Raw genomic sequence first — 13,307 nt, 5'->3', positions numbered from 1 at the left:
GAGTGTCAAAACTGACTTGAAGTGCAATTCTTCATTTGAACGTTTTTCACTTCATTTTTCTTTTCACCACTTAATTTCATCACCAAATCTCTATTTTTCACCTCATTTGCCATCCTTTGGTGATTGAGTCATCATTCCTGCATAAAAATGAAGGTTTTACCATTAAAATCACTAAAAATGCAATATTATCCACTTTTACCAAAAATATATAATTTTACCAAAAACCTCTTTATTTTATTTATAAAACTAAATAATCAACTCAAAATTAACTAATAAAATGCACTTAAAAATACGTAAAATAAACTCTTATCATATGTTGAATTTGGGCTGAGTTGAGGAAAAAAATGAAGCTATAAATGGTTGAAAAATAGCGAAATACAAAGGACATGCTGCCTAAATTTTCACTCAAGGGTTAGATAAGCGACGACTCGAGGTTGAAACGAATTTCGCGTGTTATGGTATTTGAGTGTCGTTAGTAAGAGGTATATGAGTTGAATTTGGCCAACACTCGTACCCTTTAAAAAGTGAAAGTAGCGACCCTTAAACATACGATTTTCTCGATTTTTCATACCAAGTGTGACTTCCAAAGTGTGAATCACTTCTTTATCGAAACTAAAAGAGCAAGCATGAATTTTCGAGAATTTGAAAAGTCATATGACTACTATTTAAACAAGTTTCATTTACTTGATTTTCTTGAAACGAAACTCCTATATTTCGAACCCTAGTGGATTTTAAACTCTTAAATGATATTTTATCGCAGATTGGGACTCCAATCAAGGAGTTGTACCTGAACGTGAGTTTGACAAGTAGGAAATCTTTGGTGAGTGCTTCCAAGTACATGATTGAACATGATACTTGATTTAAATACTTGATATTTGATTGGTTTGGTCGGGCAAGGGTGTACTTTATCGCACTTGCCCTAATGTGATATATACTTGTTTATTGTTGCAATTAACTTGATATACTTGTGTATGATGTGCGTACTCTTTAGAATTCCAGAAACCCTATGGCTAGTTACTCGAGTCGAGCCGACAAAGGCTTGATCGATTGGGTAACGAACCCTGGGTCTCTTGTTTTGTCAAGTGGAGTGATACCTCCTAGATTAATTGGTATAGTCGAGTATTACCACCCGTGTTTATTGAAGATTTTGGGCCCGGTAGGGGGTTTGGATGGTGGACAGAGAATGTAGCTAAGTGGTGATCTACTGAACTAGTGGCTTTACTTGAAAGTTGACGGAGTGTCAACTACTACTTGATCAAGCTCTGGTGAAGCAACGGGAACTTGGCTCCAGAGAGCCATCCGTATTCTTATACTTTGAAATGATTATTACTTATCGGGTTATTATTTCTTTTTAAAAAACTTTATACTCGCTCATTTTGAGATTTACTATTTGAAGTGTTATTGCTCACTTTTATGAACTTGTTATACTCACTACTTTGCTACTTTGATACTTGTACTTTTAAATAATGGTCAACTTGCTATTTGGAACCTCATTGAGTTTTAACTCACTCTATTCAGTTAAATTTGTTTTCCTTAAAGGGGGATCGAGCTAGGGCGTGAGAGTGGTATAGGCTAGCATAGTCTAGTTTTTGAACTTTTGTGATTGTACTTGCGCTAGTGCTCGGTTAGGATTGAATGCATTTGGAATTCATATCTTTTGTTATATTTGGGATTGTATGAACGTTTGAGATAGAAATGAATGTATTTATACGTTTCAAGTTTGGGAACTGTTATTTCATTTATTCCTGAGGTTATAACGTATTTTGTTTGAAGTGAGTGAGTGAGTCCTGACGAGAGTTGGACAGACGGTCCGTTAAACCCTAGGGTACGCCCTACAATGAGGTGGGATCGTCACACCTTTAATTAAGGAACTGTCACTTCCTATAACTATACACTCTGATTGTCAAGCAGCAATTGTTATTGTTAAAATAAATCTTATAATTGTAAAAGTCGACACATCAAATTGAGACATGATATCGTAAAACAACAGCTTAGAAATGGAATAATTTTTTATTATGTGTTGAAGATATGTGATTATAGAAAGATTTGCTATTGTAAATATTAGGAAAGATTTGATTTGATTTGTTTTGATTATAGTATCAGATATTAATTAGGTAATAGATTGATTTAGGCTAGCGTGATTTTATGATCTAAATTAGGTTACACTTATGTATATATATATATATTTGTATATTGTGTAGTCCAGAAGTATGAAAAAGAGTATTTTCTCTCCATTTTTTCTTAGTTTTCATGGTATCAGAGTTTTAGACTCTATTATCAGTTTATTTTTTGACTTGACCCTATTGAATCACTTTTAGTTCTTTCTTGTGTGAATTATAATGACAGATATGAAATGTGGTAGTAGAGAGATGAAAACAGTAATTTCTGATGTTATTCCTACAACATCAAAGATTATTGAACACAAACTGAGTGGAAAAAATTTTTTGGATTGAAGTAAAACTATTCGGATATATCTGCGCAGCATTGATAGAGATGATCATCTCACTGATGACCCACCTGTTGATGGGAAAGAAAAGAAGGTTTGGCTAAGGAAAGATGCAAAATTATTTTTACAGATCCGAATCTCTATTGATAATGAGATAGTCAGTCTCATCAATCATTGTGAGTTTGTTAAAGATCTTATAGATTATTTGGTCTTTTTGTAGTCTGGTAAGGGTAATTTAAATCATATATATGATGTTTATAAGGAATTTTATCGTCCGAAAAAATAGCAGAGATCCCTTACAGAATATTTTATGGATTTTAAACGTGTGTATGAGGAATTGAATTCTCTCCTTCCTTTTAGTACTGATGTAAAAACTCAACAGTCTCAACGGGAACAAATGGATGTAATGAGTTTTCTTGCAGGATTACCAGTTGAGTTTGATGCTGCTCGAACACAAATTCTCTCTAACCCAGAGATTGTTTCCCTCCATGACACTTTCACACGAGTGTTGAGAATCGAAGGATCTTTGTCTACTTCCAATGTTACTAGTGCTATCGTGAGTCGAAATGGAGTTGGTCGAGGAAATAATGGTAGAAACAGTGGCAAAAATGGGACTGGGGGGGTTGTTGGTCATGGACAATATAACTCAAATCAACGAGTCTGTTATCACTGTAAGAAACCAGGCCATACCATACGTACGTGTTGGGACCTTCATGGTAGACCTCAACAGCAGCCCCTGTTTGCAAATTTCGCAATCCAGGAAAACAATTATGTGCCTTCTGACAAATCCATACTCATCTCTGTTGATGAGTTTGGCCGCTTTACTGAATTCCAGACCTCACAAAAATCTGCTAACCCATCTTCTAGTACCAATCCTCCTTTTATTGATTACTCAGGTAAACCTACTACATGCCTTGTGTCATTTTCTAACAAATCAGTAATCGATTCCGGTGCAACAGATCATATGACCGGTAATAAAGGTATCCTCTCCTCTTTTAATTCTAACAAAAATCATCCGAATGTTATTTTGGCTGATGGGTCATGTGCTTCAGTTGTGGGTTCTGGTGTAGCAATTCCTATATCATCTATCCTCTTATATTCAGTCTTATGCTTACCTAATTTTTCTTTTAATCTACTTGCAGTCAGTAAAATTACAAAAACTCTCAAGTGCTCTGTCTCATTCTTTCCTGAATATTGTATTTTCAGGATCTTATGATGGGGAAAATTATTGGTAAAGGACGTGAGTCTGGCGGCCTGTATACACTTGAAACCACCTCATCTAAAGTGCCGAAACCTGTTGCATGTTCTTCTACCTTGACTCCTCTTGAAATTCATTGTCGTTTGGATCATCCATCTCTATCCACCTTGAAGAAGTTGTGTCCAAGTTTTTAGAATTTATCCCATTTACATTGTGAGTCATGCCAATTTACCAACCATCATCGTTTGCCTTACTTGTCTAGAGTCAATAAATGGGCTACATCCCCTTTTGAATTAGTACACTCTGTATTTGGAGCCCTTATCCAATAGTATCTAAGTCTGATTTTAAGTATTTTGTCACTTTTGTTGATGACTACTCTCGTGTTACTTAGTTATATTTAATGAGAAGTCGTTCAAATTTATTTAGTATCTTTTGTTCCTTTTGTACTGAAATAAAAACACAATTCAATGTGCCTGTCCGCATTTTGTGAAGTGATAATGCAAAAGAGTACTTTTCTAAACCCTTTAATTCGTACATGTCAGAAAATGGAATCCTTCACCAATCTTCAAGTCCTGACACACCATCACAAAATGGTGTTGTTGAAAGGAAAAATAGGCACTTATTAGAAGTTGCTAGAGCCCTTCTATTTCATATGAAGGTTCCTAAGTAATTTTGGGCAGATGCTGTTTCAACAGCTTATTTTTTAATTAATCGCATGCCATCTTCTGTGCTTGCTGGTAGATTTTTTATTCAATTTTATTTCCGATCCAATCTTTATTCCCTATTGAACCACGTATATTTGGGTGTACTTATTTTGTTCGTGATACTCGTCCTTAAGTGTCTAAATTAGATCCCAAATCTCTCAAGTATGTGTTTTTGAGTTATTCACGTCTTCAAAAAGGGTATAGATGTTATTTTCCAAGTTTAGATCGTTATTTAGTCTCTGCTGATGTTATATTTTTTGAAACACATCCATTTTTTCTTGAGTCTAATGTCTATAGTAGTCAGGGGGAGGAAGATGATATTCTAGTCTACACTGTTACAACAACTGTTCCAACCAGATCACCGATCACTCAAGTGTATTCTCGTCGTCCTCAACACATAGACTCACATCCTCCACCATCTTCTTTGTCTACAGATCCTAGTCCTGATCCACCGCTTCCTCAGTCTCTAGATTCCAGTCTTGATTTGCCTATTGCTTTAAGGAAAGGTAAAAGACAGTGCACTTACCCAGTTTCATCATTTGCTTCATATGACCATTTGTCTCCCTTCTTGCATTGTTTTACTGCTTCTTTAGATTCAATATCTCTTCCTTAGATTCAATATCTTTTCCTCAACGCTTATCTGAGGTTTTGAAACATCCTGGTTAGCGGGCTGCTATGGAGGAAGAAATGATTGCCCTAGATAATAATGGTACCTGGGACTTGGTTTATCTACCAACAGGTAAGAAACCTATTGGTTGTAAATGGGTGTTTGCTGTTAAAGTCAATCCTGATGGTTCTGTTGCTCGCCTCAAAGCTCGTCTTGTTGCAAAAGGGTATGTTCAGACATATGGGATGGATTACTCAGACACGTTTTCTTCAGTAGCAAAACTTATCTCTGTTCGATTATTTATTTCCCTTGCTGCTACTAATAATTGGCTTTTGTACCAGTTAGATGTTAAGAATGCATTCCTTCATGGGAATTTGCAAGAGAAAGTTTATATGGAGCAACCACCTGAATTTGTTGCTCAGGGGGAGTTTGGTAAGGTTTGTAGACTTCGAAAGTTATTATATGGTTTAAAACAGAGTCCTCGTGCTTGGTTTGGGAGATTCAGTGAGGTGGTTCAAGAGTTTAGCATGAAGAAATGTAATTCTGATCATTCTGTCTTTTATCAACAATCTGAAGTTGGTATTATCCTACTAGTGGTTTATATTGATGATATTGTTATTAATGGTAGTAACAATGTAGGTATTGCAGCCCTTAAAACTTTTCTTCAATCGCGCTTCCAGACAAAAGATTTGGGTATATTGAAATACTTTTTAGGTATTGAGGTTACAAGGTGTAAACAAGGTGTCTTCTTATGTCAAAGAAAGTATGTTTTTGATCTTTTGAAAGCAATAGGAAAGTTAGGTGCTAAGCCATGTAATGCACCAATGATTCCCAACATGCAACTTACAGCAGATGGTTGGGAGTTATTCTCAGATCCTGAAATGTACCGGAGGTTAGTCAGAAAATTGAATTATCTTACTGTGACTCGTCCGGACATTGCATATCTGGTTAGTATTGTGAGTCAATTTATGTCCTCACCAAGAACCACCCATTGGACAGTTTTAGAGTAAATCTAATGTTATCTTAAAGGAGCTCCGGGATGTGGTATACTATATGATAATCATGGTCATTCTCATGTTGAATGTTTCTCAGATACGGATTGGACAGGTTCTAAAATTGATCGAAAATCTACAACTGGATATTGTGACTTCGTTGGAGGTAATTTGGTATCGTGAAAAAGTAAGAAACAAAATGTAGTATCTCGCTCTAGTGCAGAGTCTGAATACCAGTCTATGGCACAATCCACTTGTGAGCTTATATGGATACACCAATTATTGTGTGGGGTGGGAATCAATAATTCACTTCCAATGAAATTATGGTATGACAGTCAAGCTGCCCTTCATATAGCATCAAATCCAGTTTTTCATGAGAGAACAAAGCATATCGAAATTAATTGCCACTTTGTTCGTGAAAAAATTCAGCAAAACTTGATCTCAACCAGTCATGTGAGAACTGGAGAGCAGTTAACTGATATTTTCACTAAATCTCTAAATGGTCCGAGAATTGATTATATTTGTGGCAAGATGGGCATGATTAACATCTATGCTCCATCTTGAGGGGGAGTGTTGAAGATATGTGATTATCGAAAGATTTGCTATTGTAAATATTATGAAAGATTATATTAGATTTGTTTTTATTATAGTATCAGATATTAATTAAGTAATAGATTGATTTAGACTAGCGTGATTTTAGAATCTAAATTAGGTTACACTTGTGTATATATATATTTGTATATTGTGTAGTCCACAAATATGAAAAAGAGTATTTTCTCTCATTTTTTTCTTAGTTTTCATTATGTAAATTCAAAAGTGAATTTGTCCAATCCTCTAACTAAAGTTATGGAAGACGATTAGTTTTTCAAACTTCAAGGGAAATGGGACTTAGACTAACAAGTAATCAATAGAGATGATAACCTAAACTGTGATTGGAAATCTCATGCAATAAGTTTATATGGATAATAACAAGTCAATATTGACACTGAAGCACTTTAAATAAAGTTCCTTAATCCCATGAAATAAGTTCATATGAATAATAACAAATCAATATTGACACTGAAGCAGTTTAAGTAAAGTTCCTTCTAAGATAGGTGCTTTGATTGCTATGATTTGTAAGATTGAGTTTAAATTTAGGGATGCTGATGAGTGCTTTGATTGCGATGATTTTTAAGGTTGACTTTCAATTTAGGGATGTTGTATTTAAAGTGCATATACTTGATGAGAGTGGAGTGAAGCCACTCCCATAAGATTTTTGGCTGAATCTTTAAAGTTCTCATGAACAACTAAGCATGAGCATGGCTGATTTGCACAAAAATGCATTTGAACAGCAAAAGATCTTTCAGGTTTCAGAATAATTTTATTTTTACTTTCATTAGATAAATTTGACCCAATCTTGTGGAGATAAATTTCTACCAAAAATTCACGATTGGTAGGCTGCTCAATGAGTAAGATTTTTTATCAAATAAAACTTTTACTTAGCCTTCCCATGTTTTCAACTATTTGAGGAGCTAATGTTAACTTACCAACATTATCTCTGTAACTACTTTCCCAATACTTTAAGAAGACATGCAACCACAACTATGCTTTCTTATTTCACTTCTTTTCTCCTGCTGATTCTCTAACTTGTTGTTCTTGCTTCCTTTGATAACAATAAGAGAAAGGCTTGTTTCGTCCTAGGGGAATAATTCACTGCCTTGAAATAGTTCCTTTAGGATAGTGCTACTTCGGCACGACTCAAGTAAATGTCACCGTTCTGATTCTAAGTAGTTACAACAAAATATTCTAGACAACTTTAGCACTTTTGCTTCATACGATTTCCCAACCAGGAGAGGTTTTCCACCTTTTGTTTTAAAGTTTTGCTTCAAACCCCAAATTTTACTTCTTAGTTGATCTATGGTAGGTATGAAGTGAAGCGTGTTTTCAATAGAAAAAGGAGGGCTTTAATAGTACCATCAAGTTTAGGCACATTTTCCTCCTTTAGTTTGATCATGCGCTCAAGTATAATAATCTCATCATTCTCATTCCACATTCTTTAAATGGTTTTTGGCCCCCAGTAGCTGATGCTAGAACCATATCTTTTGTGCAAGTAGACTTTTTATCAACCCTCCCTAATATACTCTAGATTGAGCATCTTCATTTTCTATGGGTTCCTTTTCTCTTACAGTAATGTGACATTGTAAGAGTTTGCTCCTTCTTTCCGTCAATTCCAGGGCAAGTACGAGATATAGAGCTCTTTGCTTTGTTCTAAGACAAGAATGTTACATTGGCTTGACCTTCTACTTCATTTGATCCTTGATCTTTACTTTCTTCGTCTGGATAGGATTTATTGTAGTATTTTAATAAAATACTTAAATTCTCAATTAAATTGCAAGTTACAAGAAGAATAGATTGGTAAAGTTTTCTGGAATTTATCGGTGTTTGAATGATTTTTGACTAAATATTTATTACATGAAATTGTGGCTTTTCAATTACAATAAGGTTTTGTAACTTACAATTGAAATTTGAATTGAATGGGTGTTGACTAAAGAATTAGTATGTGAAATTATGATTTTTCAATTACAATAAGTTTTTTATAACTACAATTTAAATTTGAATGTGTTTTGAATGACCAATAATTTTAGCATTTACTTAATATCTTATTATTAGTATGGGGTGGGAGGGTTGGGTTGGGTGGTACTATCGGGGGGAGGGGAGGGAGTGTAACCGAGAGGTTTCAGGTTTGAATCCTCCTGCTTACACTAAAAAAAAATCTTATTAAGAGTGTAGGTTATATTTGACTAACTTTTCTTCACCTATAAAAATGTATAGTTGAGATAGAAAAATACTGCTATAACAACTTATGAGTTTGGAGTTTAAATTCATATATGTCTATTATTTTCTATCTTATAATTAGGCAAGCAAAAGAGGTGTTTGTAGAACTATACTCTCCTAGTTGTGAAGTTTAGAGAGAGTGACAGCAAATTTGGCAAGGCTGTTGTATCTTGGGGGTGACAAGTTAGAGAACCTGTTGCATTAGAGTTGATTTTTCAGAAAAGACTTGAATTACTCTAAAGAGAGTGAAATACCCGAGTTCAACACTTCACACTTGAGTATTAAGATATTGTTATTGTCTAACTTTTCTATTGAATATTTGATTTTTTTATTCCAGTTGAACAACAATTTTAACATGATTCACACCAAGATGGAGACCAATTCGCAAGTTCATATCAAAGAGTCAAGTGATCTGAATAAGCATTTCGTTTTAATGGAGTTTATTTCAAATGGTGGTGTTAGGTTCATGGGTAAAGGGTTAGTCCCACATTGGTCCGCAAGATGGAGAAAGAGTGATTAATATATAAGTAAGGACCCAAGACCTAATGGCTTAAACTTTTGGGTCAGAGTTGGGTTCCTGACTTACATATTGGATTCTTTGGTGGATTCTCTCGATGTGTTTCTCCCCTAACAAATTGGTATCAGAGTTTTAGGTTGTGAGACTGGACTACTCATGGGCAAGTGGATTCTTCTCGGAATTGGACCGGTGAAAATTCTCTTCTTGATAGTGGACCGAAGTGCCAAGGAGTTTGGTTGGTATTGGACCAGCTGTGCCATGGGTTTGGTAGAGGGTTCAGTTGGTGTTAGACCAAGGAGCCAAGGGTTGGCAGGGGTCCAGAATATAGTTTGAATGTTGATGAAGAGTGGGTCCATGATTGGGAGAAGAGGTGACCTTAAATGATAAGATGGGTTTGCATTGAGTATTAAAGTGGGCTCGAGAAAAGGACTAGTAAATTTGGGTTTAATGTGGGGTTTACTCATGAAGGGGGAGATTTGTTAGGTTCATAAATCTTAAAGGGTTATGTCCCACATTGGTCCGAGAGATGGAGAAAGAGCGATTAATATGTAAGTAAGGGCCCAAGAGCTAATGGTTTAAGTTTTTGGGTCAGAATTGGATTTCTAACTTATATATTGGGCTCTTTGGTGGATTCTTTCGAGGTGTTTCTCCCCTAACAAGTGGAAGGGAAACGTTCTCTTCTATCTCAATTTGATGAAAGTGGCTTACATTCTAATAGAGAAAAATCCCAAAAAAGTCTCAACAAATAAGATGAGTGATGAGGATAAGAAAACTCATGAAGAAAAAAATCAAGAAATAGGAAGACGATGAATTTCATTGCAAGAATTACTTGTTAAATTGTCTTTTTGATGAATTTTATGAGAATTCATATCCTATTGCTAAAAAGATTTGGAGAGCATTGCAGAAAAAATATGACACTGAAGAAGTAAATGCAAAGATATATGCTACAAGCTGCTACTTTGGATGGAAAATCTGTGGTGGCTCAAACTCATGAACTTCAAATGATTGTACATGAGTTAAGCTTCAAGGGAATTTAGATTGATGAACAACTTCAAGTTGCTGCGATAGTGGATAAACTTCCACCATCTTGGAAGGAATTCCAAAAGAGTCTGCGACACAAGCGAAAAGAGTTTTCATTAGAAAGTCTCATCACTTGTCTAAGGATTTAGTTTTCATTAGAAAGTCTTGCCCTTTGAGGCAAGATACAAACCCACAACACTTATAGCTTTCTTCTTCATTTCTATTAGTTTAAAGGACTAGTTTAGCACTTGTGTTGTGCATCCACTCTTGTATTGGCTCAACAAAGAGGCCGATGGAGATGAAGATGGAGAGGCTCAAAAAGCTCTAGTGACAAGGGTTTTTCTTCTTTTCACTTCTTTATCTTTGTATTGGATTCTAAGTTTTGTTAATGCAAGTTTTGGATATTATGTTTGTGATGTTATTTTAAAGTTTATGCTTTGAATATTGTGTTGAACTATCTATGATTGCTATGTGTTGATTTCTTGATTATTTTGGGCAATTATCTTGATTGAGTTATTTAGCACTTTTGTTCTCAAAATCATGATTAAGTAGCCATTAATTGTGATAATCTCAAGGTGTTAGATTTGCAATGAAAATTGGAATTTGACACTAGTTCATGGAAGTGTTAAACCTAGGGAGTACACTCACGAAAGTAGAGGTGCACCTTTGTGGCTTGTTTTGTAGCAATTTCATAGAAGTAAATGACCTTATGGTTGATTTCATAACTACGAATGGATTAGCTATAGGTATAGTTGGTACACCGGCGAAAATAGGTATCACGTACATAAGAGAATTACGCCATGACTTAACCGAGATTTTAGTATTCAATTAGTCAAGAAGTTGCACTAGCATGAGTAGATAAGGATTCTATTATTTGGGGAGCTTTCATTTGTATTTTTCCGCCCATTTGTGACTTAGATTTGTTGGTTTTAATTTGTTGGTAGTCTAAATAATAGAGAAACTTTAGTAGTGCCGGTAGTTATCCGTCTTCCCTATGGGTTCGACTCTAATTACCCTATATTCATCCACGACCCGTATACTTACAGAAAATCGCATGTGGGGTAGTTTAGGAGATTATAAATTTAAAACTTGACTATGGATTGAGGTTTATTGTTGTACCCATACCCATGCATGTCAATTTAATCAATAATTGTATAAAAATATGAAGTTTGAACCTCTTAAATTCATAGGAATGCGATTTTCTTATTTGAGCCACAAAATGCAACTTTTTGACTAGAAATCTAAATATTTAACCGAAATTGATTAAAAACAAACTTAACCGCACATAAATGGCCGCACAAAAGTATATAAAACAAACACATATCAGATTTGGCTATTTTCATAGAGATATTTTGATATTAACTCTGGGAAAAAGCAATTCCGGCACTGGGCTCATCACCGGATTGTGGATAGTAGAAATGCCTAAGGGGCTACATAGAATTTGGCCCTAGAGTCCCTAGAATCCGTGGCTGGACTCTACGCTAGATTCTAGATAGACTTGTGCAACTTGCACATTATTGTCTTTCTTTCCTCGTCCATATGAAAAGGGACTTCATGGACAAAATTTGCAAAAGTGGAGAAAAACATTAACAAAATATAGATATAAAGCTAAAAACTCCTAGATCTTTGTTTAAGTAAATTAGATTAGTTAGTTTTAAATCCATTCGTGTATTCATGGTTGGACTTCAATGAAGATTTGAGGAGTAAAGATGGAGAGTTTTGGAACTTATGTGACAAGGATAACCTCTCTCTTATTCTTTTCTTTCTTGTATTAGATTTCATGTTTAATTATAACACAAGTTTGGTATTTTCTTTAATTTCATTTATGTTGTTCTGAGATTCATGCATGTATGAGGTTTAATCTCTTCTTTATATAGTTGATTTGAACTTGGTTGTTGTGTATATCCTTTAAGCAAGTTATTTCATGCTTTTGGATTTCAAGTTTGCAATTGTTTGGTCACTAGATGTAAACCATAAAAGGCGTTGGATGATGAATCAAAGTTATTGTTCAATGCCACTTTGTAAAAGTATGAAACTGAGGGAATACACTCATGAAAGTAGAGGTGTATCTTTATGATTTCACCTAGTAATTCTCTAGATATAATGAGCTTCTAGCTAGTTTCACGAAAGGAAGTATGAATTAGTTATAGATATAGTTGATTTACTTGTGAAAATGGCTTTCACATACATTAGAAAATTATGTTGTAGTCTAACCTAAGGGTTGCAACACGACACCTGGGGTCGTTCAACTAGCAAGGGTATAGAGAAATCCAAGCCTAGGAGTCTTTCTTTGTTGTTTTTTAACTTCCTTTTTATCACATATTTGTAGTATAGATTTAAGGGATAATTTTAGAAACCTCCCCTGAGGTTTATGACAATTTCACTTGGCTCCTCTCAAGTTTTACAAATTACACTAACCTCCCTTGTCTCAATAATATGACTATAATGACCTTCACTTAATAAATAATTCATAGTATAATGAAATGGGATTTAAAAAAAAAAAAGAAAAAGAAATCCTGTTTACAAGTTATAGCTAACGACAATTCTTTCTCGTTTACTATCATTCTGTTTTCATTCATCAACCCCTTCTTCTTATAATTCGCTCTCAAATTACCACCAACCATTGCCTATAATTGCAGCCAATCACAGCACAGGTGATCCCTCAAACTCTACTATATATTTCTATTCCTCTTTTCTTCTCTTTGAAATTGCCAAATCACAAGTTTAGATTTGATGATTGAAGTAAAATTCGAGTTCATGGTCAAATTAAAAGGAAATGAAGAGATACACAATAATAATGGAACAAATAATGTAATCATTGGCCAAAAGAGGAAGAGGGATTGAAATTGATAAATTTGCTAATTTGTCTATCATCTATCCAAAAAACTTTTTAAGATGTTAATAAGTACATTTATCTTTCTTTTTATACTTGACAGTTATTGGTTGTGGTTTCGTTATGGAGATAGCGTTTCTTCTCTGTATTTAAAATGTTAAAATGTTTGGAGATTT

The sequence above is a fragment of the Coffea arabica genome, chromosome 7e (genome assembly GCF_036785885.1).
Source record: "Coffea arabica cultivar ET-39 chromosome 7e, Coffea Arabica ET-39 HiFi, whole genome shotgun sequence".
NCBI classification, from domain to species: domain Eukaryota; kingdom Viridiplantae; phylum Streptophyta; class Magnoliopsida; order Gentianales; family Rubiaceae; genus Coffea; species Coffea arabica.
This window is presented reverse-complemented; position numbering follows the sequence as displayed.